The sequence below is a fragment of the Etheostoma spectabile genome, chromosome 22 (assembly GCF_008692095.1).
Source record: "Etheostoma spectabile isolate EspeVRDwgs_2016 chromosome 22, UIUC_Espe_1.0, whole genome shotgun sequence".
In the NCBI taxonomy this organism is placed as follows: domain Eukaryota; kingdom Metazoa; phylum Chordata; class Actinopteri; order Perciformes; family Percidae; genus Etheostoma; species Etheostoma spectabile.
Window position 1 is genome coordinate 4000472 of NC_045754.1, and position 16404 is coordinate 4016875.

Here is a 16404-nt window from a genome sequence, read left to right on the forward strand (position 1 = left end):
TCTCATACCGTCCACATTTAGGTTGATAAATGTCTCCTTGTTGCCAGTGATAGTGCTGGTGTAGCACTTGTATCTTCCCCGGTCCTGAACCTCCACCCTTGTCAACCGGAGCGAGGCGTTCCCTCTGGAGATCTGGTCCTTGAACAGCGACGTCCTGCCTCTGAAGCGCTGGTCCTGGAGTCCAAGCTGGTCCTGGTTGTAATAGTAGGAATGGGCCGGAGTGTCTTTTGTTGACATCTGATACCAGTGGAGGACCACTTCATCACCAGACTGGAACCTGCACGGTAAGACGCAGCTCTCCATGAAATCACAGGACACCTCAGGCATCTGCAACACATCAGGTAAAGAGACATCCATCAAAGTTCAGTTCAGTTCAGAGAAAATCATCTGAATCCAAGTGAGCTGTCAATCAGTTGCAACAACAGCATACCAGGTAGCATATGTTTCATTGAAATAGGTTTAGAGGTCTGAAAATATAAAACCCACTAGTATTTCACAGGAGAAAGAGTTTGAATAAAGTCAGAAAAAATACACAAGATTATATGTAGAAGAAATAATACCTGTCTTAATTGCAAACTTGTTGATCATCTTGCAGCCCGGCAGATTTATCTTGCAAATCCCTTAATCTTTATTTTCTTAATACTTTTTTTATTTAAATTTTGACAACAAATGACATATAGCACAGGCCATGGTGAACAGAGCATAGTGAGAACAATGTGTCACTTCCCTTCAAGTCCCCTAACTACCCACAAAGTTTTTGTGGTGGGTTGCCACTATAAAATGACCTAAAACTTAATCGCATTTTATTATTTATTCGGCAAATAACGTTTCCATCAGCGTTTATCTCACAAATCATCATAAATCTATCAACAGAAAATCCTTTGAGTCAATATTCATAAAATTCCATCGAATTTTACTGTTTCCATGAAGCATTTCTTTTATTCAATATCACTTAATTCAAATAAAAACGTGTGGATGGAAACACAGCTAGTGATCGAAATTGGTTAAGTGGGTCCATTTTTACTGAATTGACATTACAGAAGTCTCTCGTTAGCATCTTATATGCTACTTGTCGCAAAGTGACACATGCGCAACTCAGATCTGCACTCGCCTCCCATCGGGCAGTGACTCTTGTAGAGAGGCACAGTTGTCACTCATCCAGTACAAGTTTTTGCAGGTTAGCTGCCCAGTAGTTTTGCCTGAATTTAGGGCGCTCCAGACCCCCTTTGTAGACTGTAATGTCGCCTTTCGGTCCTAGCAGGTTTGCTGCCCCATAGAAATTTAGACATTGCTCTTTCCAGCTTGTCGAAAAGCTTGTACAGGGATGTGTTGGAAAAGATAAATATATTTGGAGAGGACAATTTCTTTTCTTTAAATACTCCACGACATAATGTAGGCCTAGTTAATTTTTCTATAGTCCACTTGTTAGCTAGGCCTACCATTACTTCATATTGAGTCATAAATAAAAAACCTTTTCCTAATCCATGATTTTGTTTCCAAAAAAGTCCAGGCTTAATTAAAGAAAACTATTTGTTTGTATTACAGATCAGTTCATGTCTTTTTGTTTTGAAGAAGATGGTGGTCACATTTCATTCAACACATTTCAGTCAATCCTTAATATCTATTTAATTACTTCGTAAAAATGTAGATATCTACGTTGGCCAACAGGGGCAAACATACTGCAGCTTAATAAAACACATGCAAATAGACAAAAAAAAAGCCAATTAAGAAAACATCCTCATTAATTTGACAACACACGCGCAGCATTTAGCAAACGCTCTGCAAATACACACAACACAACTAAATACACAAACGTGCTGCAAATATAGAAACGATGCAACAAGAACAGCACACATCCTACAGTAAACCTAACACACACTGTACTGTACTCTAGAACAGTGTTCCCAAAGTGGGGGTCGAGACCCACAGGGGGGTCGTGAGTCAGAGAGGGGGGTCGCAAGTTGATTTCCAGAATAAAACAAAATTTTAAAACGATAGAAATGCATATATTAGCCATGATTTTAACACAAGATAAAACTAGTGCTAAATTTAACTAATAACCAAGCAAATAAATCAAAGGGAACAGCTCTTTTGATTTTCACACTATAGTGCTTCTTATATATATATATGTCATATGATGTTTACATACGTTTTGTAGTGGGGGGTTGCTAGTCACATGCACCGTTACTGTTGGGGGTCGTGGGCTGAAAGTTTTGGGAACCCTGCTCTAGAAGATATGAGGTTTTATTTGTGATATGTAGTCTGTAACTAAACACTGCTCTATCTCTGCTACCTCAGGGTCACATCTACATGGTTACATATGCACATGTATGTTTTTAAAGCATCTCACATGAAACACATACACACAATTCATGGTTGCACATTTACATTTATTGTCTTGCATCAGTGAACAAAACATATTGCAAGTTATGAATTATTTTGGAAAGATAGAAAAACAACTGAATTGAATTGGAAAGAAAAGGATTTACAGTAAATACAACGATAAGAGATGAGAGAGACGTGGGTTGGATTGTTCAGGTAGCCGAGGCAACATTCTTCAGTAACGAGGAAATACTTTCCTCAGGAATTTAAAACAGCTGTTAAACCCAGCTGATCTCTATATTCACTGTGCGTGTTTGTGTGTGTGTGTGTGTGTGTGTGTGTGTGTGTGTGTGTGTGTGTGTGTGTGTTTGTGTGTGTCTGTGTGTCTGTGTGTGTGACAGTAAGATGTATCATGACATAATCATCATTTCAGCCCTCGCTCCCTTTACAGCTGATTTATTTAATATACTCCACTTGTTACCTGCTGTATTTATATCTAATTGTTGATGAAAATGTTTTCCATGTCCAAGTTTGTGTTTGTATGTAATTCATTTTCTTACTCTGTAGACCTGAGCTCAGGTTTCACCCTGTGTGTTTGTTTGTGTGTGTGTGTGTGTGTGTGTGTTTATGTGTCGTGTGAGTGTAGGAATGCACCCCGACAGGATTCCAGTTAGACAGCTGACATGATAATTACAGCCCCCCCCCCCTTCCTACTACATACAGCAGATATAATTTACTTTTGTCCACTTGTTACAACAAATACAATTACTTCTTTATATCTATTTATCAATATTTCCCTAATGCAAGATTCTGTTTGTATCTTTGCCATTTCACATTTGACCTAAATTAAAAGAAGTGTTTTGCACTTTTGTAGATATTACGGTTATTTTAATTCGTTTATAAGTTAAATATCAGTGAGTCAATCTATATAAACTCATGCTGTGTGGACAAACTTTGTTCCAACCAACAGATCTTTATTTTAAACTCTAGTGAACATCCTAAAGTTAAAAACAATACAAACACAAGGGCTTTAGGTTAATGTTTCTAAATTTTACACATGAAAAATGTTATAAATTACAGTTCATTAGGGAAAGATGTCTTTCCATCTAAGTGGCATGTTGCTGAGATGCATATAGTTTCAGAGTTACGTACCAAGATTTTGAGATGCATTTCCACCTCCATATAAGGAAAGGTTATCACGCTCAGTCCAGTGAAACTCAACAACCGACGGTATGACCTCACGTCGGTTGCTGTGAACAACTTTCATGTGAAAATGTTCCCTAGGTAGCACAAACTAAACTCATGTATTTGTTCCAGATAATAGCTTAAAACAATGGCACATAACCCTAACCTATCTGAATGATTAAATCCTGCTTCTGTTCTCTGGTGAAAGTAACCATGAGAACTTGGACTAACGTCTGTGACTGTATCTCGTTTCAGACCGGAATAAGATCAGATGGGCTGTGAACTCACCTCCTCTTGCAGGACTCAGAAAGGTCAGGACCAGCACCAACACGACCCACTTACTCCCAGTCATCCTCCTGTTGAACCTCCTCTGTTGATAATGTTTGATATCCTAAACAGAAATAAATCCAGTTCTTAGGACGCTCACCTAGGCCGTCCAACTGGTGTGACTACTGTGTCTTGATGCCATAGCTCAAGTATTCAGTTTTATTTCCTGCACGCAAAATGAATCCACCGAGGCCGGCCTACTGCTCTATCTGAGTCATCTGACGTAATCTCAAGTGTACTCACATTGCAGAAGTAATAAATATGTGCCAAGTCTGTGTTGAAACCTGGGTGTGGCCACCTTTCATTCAATTAAGCACAATTAATTCTTAAACTATAAACAATATATATATATGTATCACCTCTTTAAAAACAACACTACATCATGTATTGCGTTATAAACCAAGGAATAACAACAATTAACAAAGTTAAGACGCCATGAGATAAAGAGTCCTAAGAAGAGGTTTAAAAGATCATAAGCAGAGATGAGGCTCGTAGGGAGTTAGTGGATCACTGATAAAGACAGGAGGCTAAAAAAACAAGCAGTTTCAGACTAAAATAAATCCTAAATCTCAGTTTAGCGAGTTAAGATCAGCAAGGACTGGAGTGATGTTTAAGTTAGACTTTGGATGTTTTATCTGCTGATACCATCATAAAGGTTATTACAATAGTGGAGTCTGGAGGATATAATACCCTTATCTAGATATTAAAAGGAAGCACCTTATCTTGGGGGCATGTGAGAGAACCACTCTAAGTAACAAAGTACACTTAAATTAAAGGCCAATAAAACATTTAATAAGTCACCCAGACCAGAAGAGAGAGTGGTAATGCTGTGGAGGCTGAAGGGCTGTAATGGTTATTATGATTATGTACAATTTAGCTGCAAGACATTTAGTTTTTTAGGACAATAACAATAATAATAATAATAATTGACAAGTCAATGGTATCAGGCTTTTTTAAAAATCAGGACATACAGTATCATCAGCAATAAAATAAAACCGTAACAGACCTGCAGAGGCACAGACCTGCAAACCTTCAGAGGAGTGGTGAAGATAAAGAAAGAAACATAATTTAATTAATAACCAAGAAAAACAAATGGTGGAGATTGACAGAGATGAAGAAGAGGTTCACTGAGGCTGTTGTGGAAGTTTTCTGTTCAGCAGGAGAGGAAAAGTTTGGAAGTGAAAATAAAGACAGCTTGATGAAATCAACCAAGGTTGGTTTTTGGTGTATTTTTATTACACTCTGCGGAGCATAAGGTGGAGATAAGGTAGGCAGTTGCACAATGTTTACAGCAGCAACATCGCAGACTTTCTCACCCTGATCTTATAAATAATAATAATAATAATAATAATAATAATGCATTTTATTTAAAGACTCCTTTCTCGGCACTCAAGGACGCTGTACAGAGTATTCATACATTAAAAAACAATAGAAAAGGCAGAACAATAGACATTATATTGTCTTTCCCCTGCAAAAGGAGACCTTGTTTGGAAACCGTGTCTAATCTTAGCAAAACTATTAATCTTAACACACAGAGGAGTTGGAGCCACTTCTATGTTTTTTCTACATTTGTCCCTCATGCCTCAGAGTCTCTATCGGTCATTTATCTTCGCTGCCAAAGACAACCTGGTGCCTTTGGTCACCTACAAAGAGAAGATGGTCTGACCCTGCAGCCTTATCGATACATATACACACACATATCTCTGGACAACTGGGTCTTTCAGACTTTATGGCTCCAACCTTCCACTGGTACATTTAGGGACAAACTGATGTGACTCTACTTCAGGAAGGACACACAGCTCCTGTTTTTATTTCCACTGACTGATCAAATGTTCTGTTTGAGGAACTTGCTCAAGCTTTTGGACAAATACAAAACCTTGTCAAACCCCTAAGGACACTAATCAACATAAAACATTAATTTCATGGTTAGTGTTGATTACTAAAAAGTACAAATACACATAAACCACTCCACTTCCATTTAGGAGTGGGGGGAAAAATCGATACAGCATTGTATCGCTATATTTTCAGTGGCAATACTGTGTCACTTCACCGAAGCCAAGTATCAATCTATTATATGCAGTATGTGTTGGTCAGTTTGTCCCATTTTGCAGCAATAAAATTGAAGTGGTATAAAAAATGTTTCTTTTATATTAAACAGATGTTAAAGTTTCACTTTGGTGACGTAATTCAAAATTGGGAATCTTTATGTTGTTAAAAAGGTAATAAATTGCAATATATTGCAATATGCTTAAAATTACAGTTGTATCATAAATATTGCAATATATCGTGAGGCCTCTTGTGATAACCCCCCCCCCCCCACAACACCACACACACACACACACACACACACACACACACACACACACACACACACACACACACACACTTCCATTCATGCTCCAAAATACACAGGATTCGTTCTTTCTGTCTTGATTTACTCAACTAATGCTGGTTGTTCTGCTTGGACCTGCAGTTGTAAAAGTCGTCACCTCGCTGTCGTCATGGAAAAGTGACCTCACTGAAATCAGCAGCAAGAAAACAAAACGTTCATCCAGAAGAGGTCAGTAAAACACTGTGTTGGTCCTGTATTTGTAGGCAGTCAAACACCTCCGTGTGTGATGTATGTCTGCATGTGGAGTCATTTTCAGAGACTCTGTTGAGCTCAGATGAATTTTGCTTTATTTTACAATAGAGATAAGTGGTATCAAAAATAAAACATATGACTGCTGAATGCATGTAATAAAACTAAAGTCAATACATGGAGTTATGTCGACACAGACATAGGTCTACTGAACATAAAAGAGACTTAAAAAAATAACAGTCAAAACTGACACGTTTAATCATGGTCACTCCAGCCCTCATCTAGTGGCAATAGGAAAAAAAAAAACTTCTCTTGGGATCTTAACTTAAACATCTGTACATTCATGGCACTCCATTTAATAGTTGCTAAAGTAGTTCAGAAAACATTTAACACAAGTGCAAATATGAAAGCAAATTAGCATGACCAACAATGAAGTAGTGTACTTTTACTTTCTCAGATTTAAAAGGTATACTTCTTGAGATTTGTGTTGTAGCGTAAATTGTAATTCATCATATTTTTTAAGAGATGTCCTAACAGCGCTGATGATTTAGCTGTGAAAAGTCGGCTAACTGCAGCCCTCACTCACACTTTCTGTATGAGTTAATGAATTATCTGACTCATGCTTTTTTTTAATTCCAGAGCTCGCCTCCCTACGCACGCACCAAAACAAGTTCTCCCAAGGTTATTTTGCAGCAGCCCTGTTGCTGCGTCCGGCGCCTAGCACCGCCCAAGATGGTAACCAGAACATGTTTTTCTTTCATCCTGCAATGCTGTGTGGACTAGCCAGACCCTATTTTGTAGTGCTGTGGATGACTAATATCAACGGGTCGTCACTTCAGTTACCTTCATCACAGAGGGTCTGACGTGGGTTTCACCCCAGACGCCTGAGAAAGTTCTGCGTATCTCCTTAAATAGCCTTCAAAGCCTTTTCCCCTTTCTCCAGTTCTATTCTATTATGATGAATCGTGCACAAGATGGGATTACGTTTCATAGCAATTGTACCATGTTTAATTTCATGTGACGAATCAATTTGAGTTTGGAGCTGTGCTTAAACAGGACAAAGTCTCTCACAAAAGTAAATATGTAAAAAAAAAAACGTAGTGTCAGAAACAACATAGTGCAGTCTTACAGTTAAAGCGGCTTTGTCCTTCATTTATCAGTGTGGATAAACATGTTTGCTGAATTCCTCCCAAAAACAAACCTGAAGGTCTCGTTCTCTCTTGTGTTCCCACTGAAACTTCAAATGATTTCAACTACCAACTTTAGTTAATTTTGTCTTTGCAACCTCGAGTTTCCAGTGGGGGAGAAATTTCCTGAGATCCCGGAGGTTGTGTAGTGTTCACATCATTTAATCCTTCATTTCCCGGTGTAGAGGTACGTTTGTCTCCAGCTCTGTTTATGTGGAACCTCTCTTGTTCATTAGTGCAGTAACACTTGTGTCTTTGGTTTCTCCAGAGCTGTGGGTTGTAGTGCTGTTGGGAGACGTGTTTTTCTTTTCAAGCTTTATTTTTTCACGTTGTTTTCTTCATTATTTGTCCTGTAAACAAAAATGAACAGAATTCAGTCCTGAAACACCACGAACTCCCAATCTCCCATTTATTCTTCATTATTAACTTCTGCAGAGGAAACTATCACAGCAAACATGAGGACATTTGTTTTGACCTCATTTTATTGAGTCACTTTAGGTTAAATTGGTTCATTTTGTTATGCTTTGCTACCTGACACCTGAATGGGTGCATGCAAACAAATAAAACACATGATTTTGCATGGGTTAAAAATGCCAAAATGTTTAAGCTGTAGTCGCCTGGCGTCAATGTTAAAAAAGGAAACTGACATCCCCTCCAGGGAATGAATCCTTAAAAACATGCTGCTTTACAGATTCTTATTCATAAATCAGGCTAGAATCAACTTTTTACTGAGGAGCAATGTTTAATTAGTCTGGATATCACCAGACCAAGCTCAATCTTTTAAGATTTAAGATAGAACGTTAGTCTGGGGAATCTGCTCTGTATTTTCTCTACACGTGGCGTGACCCACGAGCATAATGACTCTGTACGTAATTGGATAATCCTTCAACCAATCAGACAAATGATCCGGGTGACATAGAAGCGACAGCGGCATCAACGGGTTGCTGCTCTGGCCACTATGTTATTATTATTATTAATGTCATATTCTCCTTTACTGCAGCAGTGCTATTGTTATCACAAAATATACTGAATACTTAACTTACTTTAAGGGTACATCTTCAAGAACGTTGCCACTGTCCTTCTGGTTCCTGGTTCCCTGAGGCCAAAGTACATTAAGTTAGCATTAGCACAAACTACACACACAAAAGGAATTAAGATGTTGGCAGTATTGCTATTTACCTTGTTACACTTTTTGCAGTTTGTAAGTTTTTTTCTATTTCTGTAGAATAGCACCAGCAAGACTACAAACAAAATGGCAACAACCACTATAATTGCAATGCCTGCAACATTAGCAGTGCCTAAAAACAAAAAAATATTCAGTTAATTAATCGTTCAAACAAACCACCACACGTGCAGCAACAACTAGCGTAACATCGAGCTGTAATGTGAACCTTTACGATGGGCGGGTTGCTGTATTTTCAAATCCAACCACTAGGGATGTAACCATACATGATTAGAAGTTCACGATACCATTTTCCTTAGATTTGTTTTAACGGAATACGTTGAAGAGCAATAACTGAAAAAAATCCTTTTATTTAACACTGATTTGTTGTTGTTGTTTTTGTTTAAAGAACTTTAAGTTATATATCTTCTGCTCTCAGAACTTTAATATATTTTGATGTTCTGTTGTGACAACAAAACAAATTATTATCATATTATTTTAGTGAGTACTCATAAATAACTACAAATAACTAATGTTAGGGAAGTCTGTTATCTGTATCAGACTCTGTTATGTTAGTTGTAATGAATGAATAATGGAATGAAATTCACTTTCTAGTATCTAATATTTACATTTTGTAATAATCTCAATCTGCAAAAAGTAACTAAAACTGTCAAATAAATGTAGTGGAATAGTTCTCTCTAAGGTTGTACTGGGGAGTAGAAGTAGCATAAAATGGAAATAATTAACGTACAAGTATCTCAAATTTTAGTAGTGCTTGTTAAAGTACTCAGTGTTATTGATGTTTTTTTTGCAGGTTGTGCAGAAGTTTGAACCCTGTCTGGAATTGATGGTTTATGATTTCATGGAGCACCTCAGCAGCACAGTGAGTAACTCTCTTTCTGAACTGTAAGTACTGAGTGTGGATTAAAACTATTATTTCACATGTTAACAGTTCTTGTTAAGACTAACAGTTCCCACCTCCTTCTACCTTACCTGGAGTTTTCTCTATCCTCAGAAGAGTGTTGGTTACGTAGGTCTCCTCAGCATTACTCAGTTCACACGTGTAGATCCCGTCTTGATCTGAAGATAAGTCTTTTAGCGTGAGGCTGCCTGACTCGGACACACTCTTCACCTGCTGCCTCCACTCCTCTGAGACTGTGTAGGGGACGTGGTCTCCGGTCTGGGTCAGGATGATCTGACTGTGGTTGAACCTCCAAACGAGGCCTGTTAGTGGAGGGTTTAAGGACTCGCAGGGGATCGTTGTTTCACTGCTGGAACCATTGATAGAAGCTGAATGATACAACACAAAAACAAGTTTTATGGTTGTCCTTTTTCGTTTCTCGGTTAGTTTGCAGTAAAGAGGATTCTTTGTTTAACTCAATAAAGGACGGATATCAACAACAATACTCACACAATCGCCTCAAAGTGGCTGTCCTCTTGTTTGAGCGCGTCCTGACAGTGCAGCTGTAGACCAGATCAGTACCTGAGACTATCAGAGAGCTGTTGATGTTGTAGAGCAGCTGGTCTGTCTGCTGGACTGTGGGTTTGTTCTCCAGGCTCATGTTAGACGGAGGGCTGGTGGACCAGGTGAGCTCAGGCTGAGGGTAGACCCCCTCTGAGCTGCAGGTGATCCTGTTCTCTACCTGCTGAATGTCCACTTTATCAACCGGAGCTACAAGAAAAACAAAAAAGATTAGTAGTGATTAGGGGGGGAATCACCAGACACCTCCCGATACAATATCATCACGATACTTATGCCGCAATGCGATATTATTGCGATTTTAAACATATTGCAATATTCTGCGATATATTACAATTTATAACCTTTTTTTCAACTTCAAATTTTTTCCCAATTTCAAATGACGTCCCCAAAAGGAAACTTTGTCAACATCTGTTTTATCTAAAAAGAAACATTTCTATGTTTGTTCATCTCACTTCAATGTTATTGCTGCAAAATGGGAAAAACTGACAAACACATATATAATATATAATATATAATAACAGATCCATACTTGCCACCTGTGTATCAATACAGTATTGTCACTGAAAATATTGCGATACTATGCTGTATCGATTTCCCCCCCCACCCCCCACCCCTAGTAGAGATGTGGGAGACTTTTGAAGCTCTCTTCCATTACATTACATAACATTACAAGTCATTTAGCTGACACTTTTATCCAAAGCGACTTCCAGTGAAGTGCTTTCAACCCTGAAGGTGCAAACTCCAGACTACAACAAGTACATTAGCTTTAAATGAGCAAAACTACAAGGAGACATTTTCTTGGCTGTTATTTCTGCCTTGATTGATCTGCCAATCAAACGGGACTAAACACACACACACACACACACACACACACACACACACTGCTCATTCGTATTACCCCGTTCTCATCACATCTTCATCTTAAATTGTTTACCCTAGAAAGTTCTGATATGTTTTAGCAACATGGATACAAAACAATAGTTTAAATAATTCTAGGAAAATAAATAGTAAAGTTAACTTGCAAATGTATGAATTAAAAGAAGAACTAGTGTGGTGGATAAACCACCACTACTAAGAGTCAGGCAGTTTTAAGAGAATCATAAATTTCTCTTTAAGATGTTATTATTATTATGTTATTTTTGTGTTTTTTGTTGCAATCAGCACAGTAGGTTTCTCACAAAAGACTAGGTTGAGTTTGCAGGTGCCCTTATATGCTGGATGACCTTGCATTACTTTCAGTCTCAGGAAGTAAAACCTTATCAGCTTGTTATTTGTGTGCCGTAGCTCAGAGAGCTCTACACACTCGACATTTTGTTTTCTCATGTTGCAATGTGACAACACCCTGTATTTACTCACTTATAGTCCGACCTAAAAAGAGCCTGAACCTGCTGCTTTAAAAGTGTGTTCTTGTCCCTGAACCGAAAAGAAAGTTGAAGTGTCCCTCACAGAACCAACACTTCTTACTCACCTGTAGTCTACTTGCATGCACTTCAGTGTGCGTTCACACGTCACTGAGTAAGTTGGAGAGATAAAAGGTGAATTGGAATACGAGGGCTGTGATTTTGTAAGAAACTGACTATACGATATACAGGGGTTAGGATTTAATATAATGTAGTTTTTTGTTCTTTTTGATCTAATTGTTTAACCTATCATAGTATACAAAGAGGTCAAGGTTAAAAAAAATGATCTCACTACAATGAAATGCTTACTGTGGGGACATCATCACACATAAATACAACTCACTCGGGAACCCCCATTTAGTCACTTTCCCCTCAACACAAATTTTTGCTCCAAGCGTTTTGGGTCGTTTAAGAAAAAAGGAAAGGGTTTGTCCCTAACTGCACGGGATTTTTACAACTGGGAAGGTTTTGAAATTTTGGGATACGGGGGGGATCATTTTCTCTCTTTCCTTTGAATCTTTGGTAAAAATTAAGGGCCCCTTTAATGTAGCATGACAGTTTTCTCTCTTATTTTTCTTATTAATGTCTAAGTTAACAGGGTTTAAAACCCTTTTTACATTGTGAAATTTACCCCAAGAATTTGGAAAAGAGTAGGGGTTTCCCTGTTTTTCTTAAATTTCTGTAAAATTTTGAAGTGACCCCTTGCATGCAACCCGGAAACAGTGATAGAAACCCGGGTCATCAGGGGGTTAGGGTCTTTAAAAAATTAGACACCTCACCGGGGGGAACCCCCCCCGGGGGGGTAAGGGTTGGGTTTTAAAGTAGCTACCTTCTGAAAAGATACCTTTTTAAATTAACGTAAAGAGTTAAAAAGGGGTGGATTGTGGCATCCAAGACTTTGGGAAAAAAATTTGAAATTGACAAAATGCCCCTTTCCCCCCCCAAACCCATAAAGGTTCCTAAAACCCCTCCCCCAAAAAGGGAGCGCTGTGTATGATACGAAGGGTGTGAAGGAGGGGGAAAACCCACTCGCAGTGGGACAGGGATGGGAGGGTATGAAAAACGTGTGCTTTTAGCAGTGATTGGGCATGCCCGTTTTGAAACCCCCCTTTGGGCCTTTATTTGGGGCATCTGAAACCGAAGCCCGGGGGATTTTTTCAAATTTCACTACAGGCTGTAGGTGGTTTCCAAGGAAACTGGTTTTTTTAATTACTTTCGTCATTACTAAACATAGGGGGCAGTTTCAGGGAAAAATGGAACGAAAAAGTAAAATTATTAAGGTTTACCTAGTGCACCTTTTAAAATTTGTTTTCTGTTTTTAACTGTGGGTTTTAATAACCCTTCCCCCATTTTGGGTTTATAAATGTCTCCTTTTGCCCGGGTGTGGGTGTAAACACTTGTTTTCCCTGGGCCTGAACCCCCCCCCTTTTTTCCCGGGGCGGGCGTTCCCCGGGGGATCTGGTTTTAACCGCGACGTCCCCCTCTGAAGCGCGGGCCCGGAGGGCCCCCAAGGGGTGGTCCCGGTCGTAATATTTTGGAATGGGCCGGGGAGTGTCTTTTTTTGTCTCTGAATCCAGTGGAACGACTTTATACCGGGTGGAAACTGCCCGGTAAAAATGCAGCTCTCCATGAAAACACAAAACCCCACTGTAAAAACCCCACGTAAAGAACATCCATCAAGGGTTTAGTTTAGGGCCTGATTACAGGTCTGTGAATTGAAAAAACTGGGGCAGATTTGGGCAAAACAAAAAAAAATAGATGGGGAGTCCTTTTGGGGGCACCGAGGAGACTTTGTGTCGTTTTCATAAAAAGACAATTGCGTTGGGTTTCGTTCCCAAAGGGTTTTGGTTGGGGTTTTCCAAAACTGCTTAAATGCAATAGTCTTAACAATAATTACTTTTCATTTAGCTTTTATAAATTGTTGTTCTAAAATAAAAAAAAAATTCAGACAGAAAATTAAAGATACATTAATTATTTGTTTTGGGGCCCCTTTGGGGGCACAGAACAAGCTGTAAAAACGGTCAAACCCGGGTATTGCCCCAAAGTTTTATGGTGATTTACAAATTTTTTTAGGCATCCAGGAGACGGAAACCCCCCCGGTGAGTCGTGTTAAACCAGATTCAGACAATATCACCCAGATTATAGCAAACAACTTTTTTCGGCCCACCGCTTTGGTCAGCGTTGTTTTTTTTTTACATTCTTGATCCATGCACGATCGTCATGCACGTCCTGAAAGACGACGAGCGATGATTGATCGGGGACCAACGTGTAGTCCGTCGTGTCTCTGCCGAGTTACGGCAAGAAATTCAGACTCAATAATTACCTATTTTTTTTCTCTGGTTGAGTCTCCACCAACTCCTGAAGGACATGTATGTCTCTTTAACGGCTAAATGCTTCACTATATTCACCAGCCTCTTGCTAACTGTCCGTCAGCTGTCATTTGATCCATAAAACTTTAACCCTTGTGTTGTCCTCGGGTCAAATATGACCCATTTTGAAATAAAGTAAATCTTTATCACAAAAGTGTCTTTCAACCAAATGTTCCAAAAAATAGCGCGGCTTGTACCACGCTCTTTACAAGTAAAATAAATGATCAGCCCACTGCTTTCTTTAAATTTGGTTGTTTAATTCAATTAGCATTCAAAAAAAATTTTTTTACGAAAGAGCATTAAAAGAAGGGACTAAATTGTCCAAAAAAAAAGCTTCAAAAACATGGGTAGGGACAAAAATCAACACAAAAAACGTCAAATGCGGAAAGAATTTGACAAAAACATCAGGGGGAAAAGCAACAATGGTTTGGAAAAACACGACCAAAACGTTGAAAACAAGGTTTCAGTATGAACCCAGAAAAAGAAAAAGCTGCAGACGACGGGAAGACAGCACAAGGGTTAAAAGTAGAAAAAGTTTAGAAAACAACAAAACTTTTAAAAGACAGCAAAGTCCAAACATTTGGGCTGAGAAGGATGCAGGTTAGTATAACATTGTTTCTTGTTGATTTAAGAGGTTACATTTTGTTTTTCAGTAACAAGGAAACTAAAATGAAAGCATTAATGGTATGTTGTGTGTGTGTGTGTGTGTGTGTGTGTGTGTGTGTGTGTGTGTGTGTGTGTGTGTGTGTGTGTGTGTGTGTGTGTGTGTGTGTGTGTGTGTGTGTGTGTACAGCAATGCACAGCAATGCGTTCAGACTGGTTTTGTAAGATGCCAGTGCATTAGTACTTTGCCCCTTGGCTGCACTTCTAAGTATGATTCTGGTAAATAACAATCACAGTATTTATGTGTTAACGAATTGTTTCATAAAACCTAAAGTAAGGGAGTTGCTAGTTACACTTCTTTGTAATAGAGATTTTATTTACACACCTTTCTCTAGTATCTATGGAAATAGTTTCAGTCTTACGGGCTGAGCTTTCCTCCTCCACATGACATAAGGTGGATGTTATTTCGTTCCAGGGAAAGCCAACAACAGTATATATTTCATTTAATTAAAAGTAACACCAAGGAAAGTTCCTTAGGACATCAGAAAGTCTGGGAACACACCACCAAAACTATATGAAATATAGTTACTATAGTATAAATTAACTATGTTTCCCGGTATTCTTACTTTCTCTGACAAAAACAACCAAGTTAGCAAGTTAAAATTCCAAGTCTAAACGTGTGAGTATGGCTGTAGCCTCTTGTAACCGTGCTCACCCGCTCTGTTAAAGTCCACAAAAAGGTCAAGACCACCACAAAAACCACGGCACACTTGCCCCGACACATCCTCCCGGTAAATCCTCTGACACGCACTGAGAAAAACTTCTAAGTTCATTCCAGCTGGGAGTGTCACACTGAGAGCTGGCCAACTACTCTGGCAAACAGCTTGTGTGTAAGCCACCAAGGAACCAAGGGCTATTTTAGAGATCATCTGATATGTGTGTGGCTATCTACTGTGTGAACCCGTTCAAAGTTTAAAAATGTAGCCGTGGGTATTATACAGTGAAACATTAACTTATTTTAAAGGTAGAGTCAGGGTTGCTGCTGATAGATACACAGGAGACTTTATTGACCCAGTGGTGAAATTCACAAGCGCTGCAAGTCAATTTATCCTGTTATGTTAGTGAAAGTAACTCAAAAGTAGTGTAACACATTACAAATCAGAGACAGTAATATTGTAATATAACTAATTACTCTTAAGTGACAGTAACTAGTAATCTATAATGTATTATATTTTGGTTTGTGATACACGCAGCAACCAACACACACAATCAAAACAACAAACAACCACAAGAATACATAAGGATTAACGTAAAGGGCAGCTATGGCAACATAATATTACTCCCTCATTACCTCACATATTACAATTTTGCACTATTATGATACTTACTTCATATTTACTATTATACATATTTTATTTGGTTATGTAGGTAGGTTGTACATTTTATTCTACAATTGTTTATATGTGTACAGTCTTTTCTTTCCTCTAAGTATAAGTTATTTCAGTAGTTCTGGCATTTTGATCTTTTGATATCTTTTTTCGATCTATCTTATTTTTAATGTTATTAATTATTTCTAGTATATATCTTGTATTTCCGGTATGTGTGTGAGGTAGTATGTGTGTATGTCCCTGTAACTTGCTGCTGTAACAGATTCATTTTCCAATGTGAGATTAGTAAAGTATCAATTCACACGTTAGTGGAAGGATCTGGGATGAAAGAGTCTAGATGGGTTTGGATAAATTCGGGTGGGGCTGCAGGAAGGTGCAGAGTGACAGGATGTGACAC

At 38.6% G+C, this 16404-nt stretch overlaps 1 long non-coding RNA gene across 1 annotated transcript; it reads left to right on the forward strand.

The window, feature by feature from the left end:
• Positions 1 to 6272: 6272 nt before the first annotated feature.
• Positions 6273 to 9996, forward strand: LOC116672639 (uncharacterized). Its single transcript, XR_004327607.1, has 2 exons — positions 6273 to 6394; positions 9579 to 9996. It is a non-coding gene; the product is annotated as an uncharacterized LOC116672639 (long non-coding RNA).
• The last annotated feature ends 6408 nt before the right edge of the window (positions 9997 to 16404 follow it).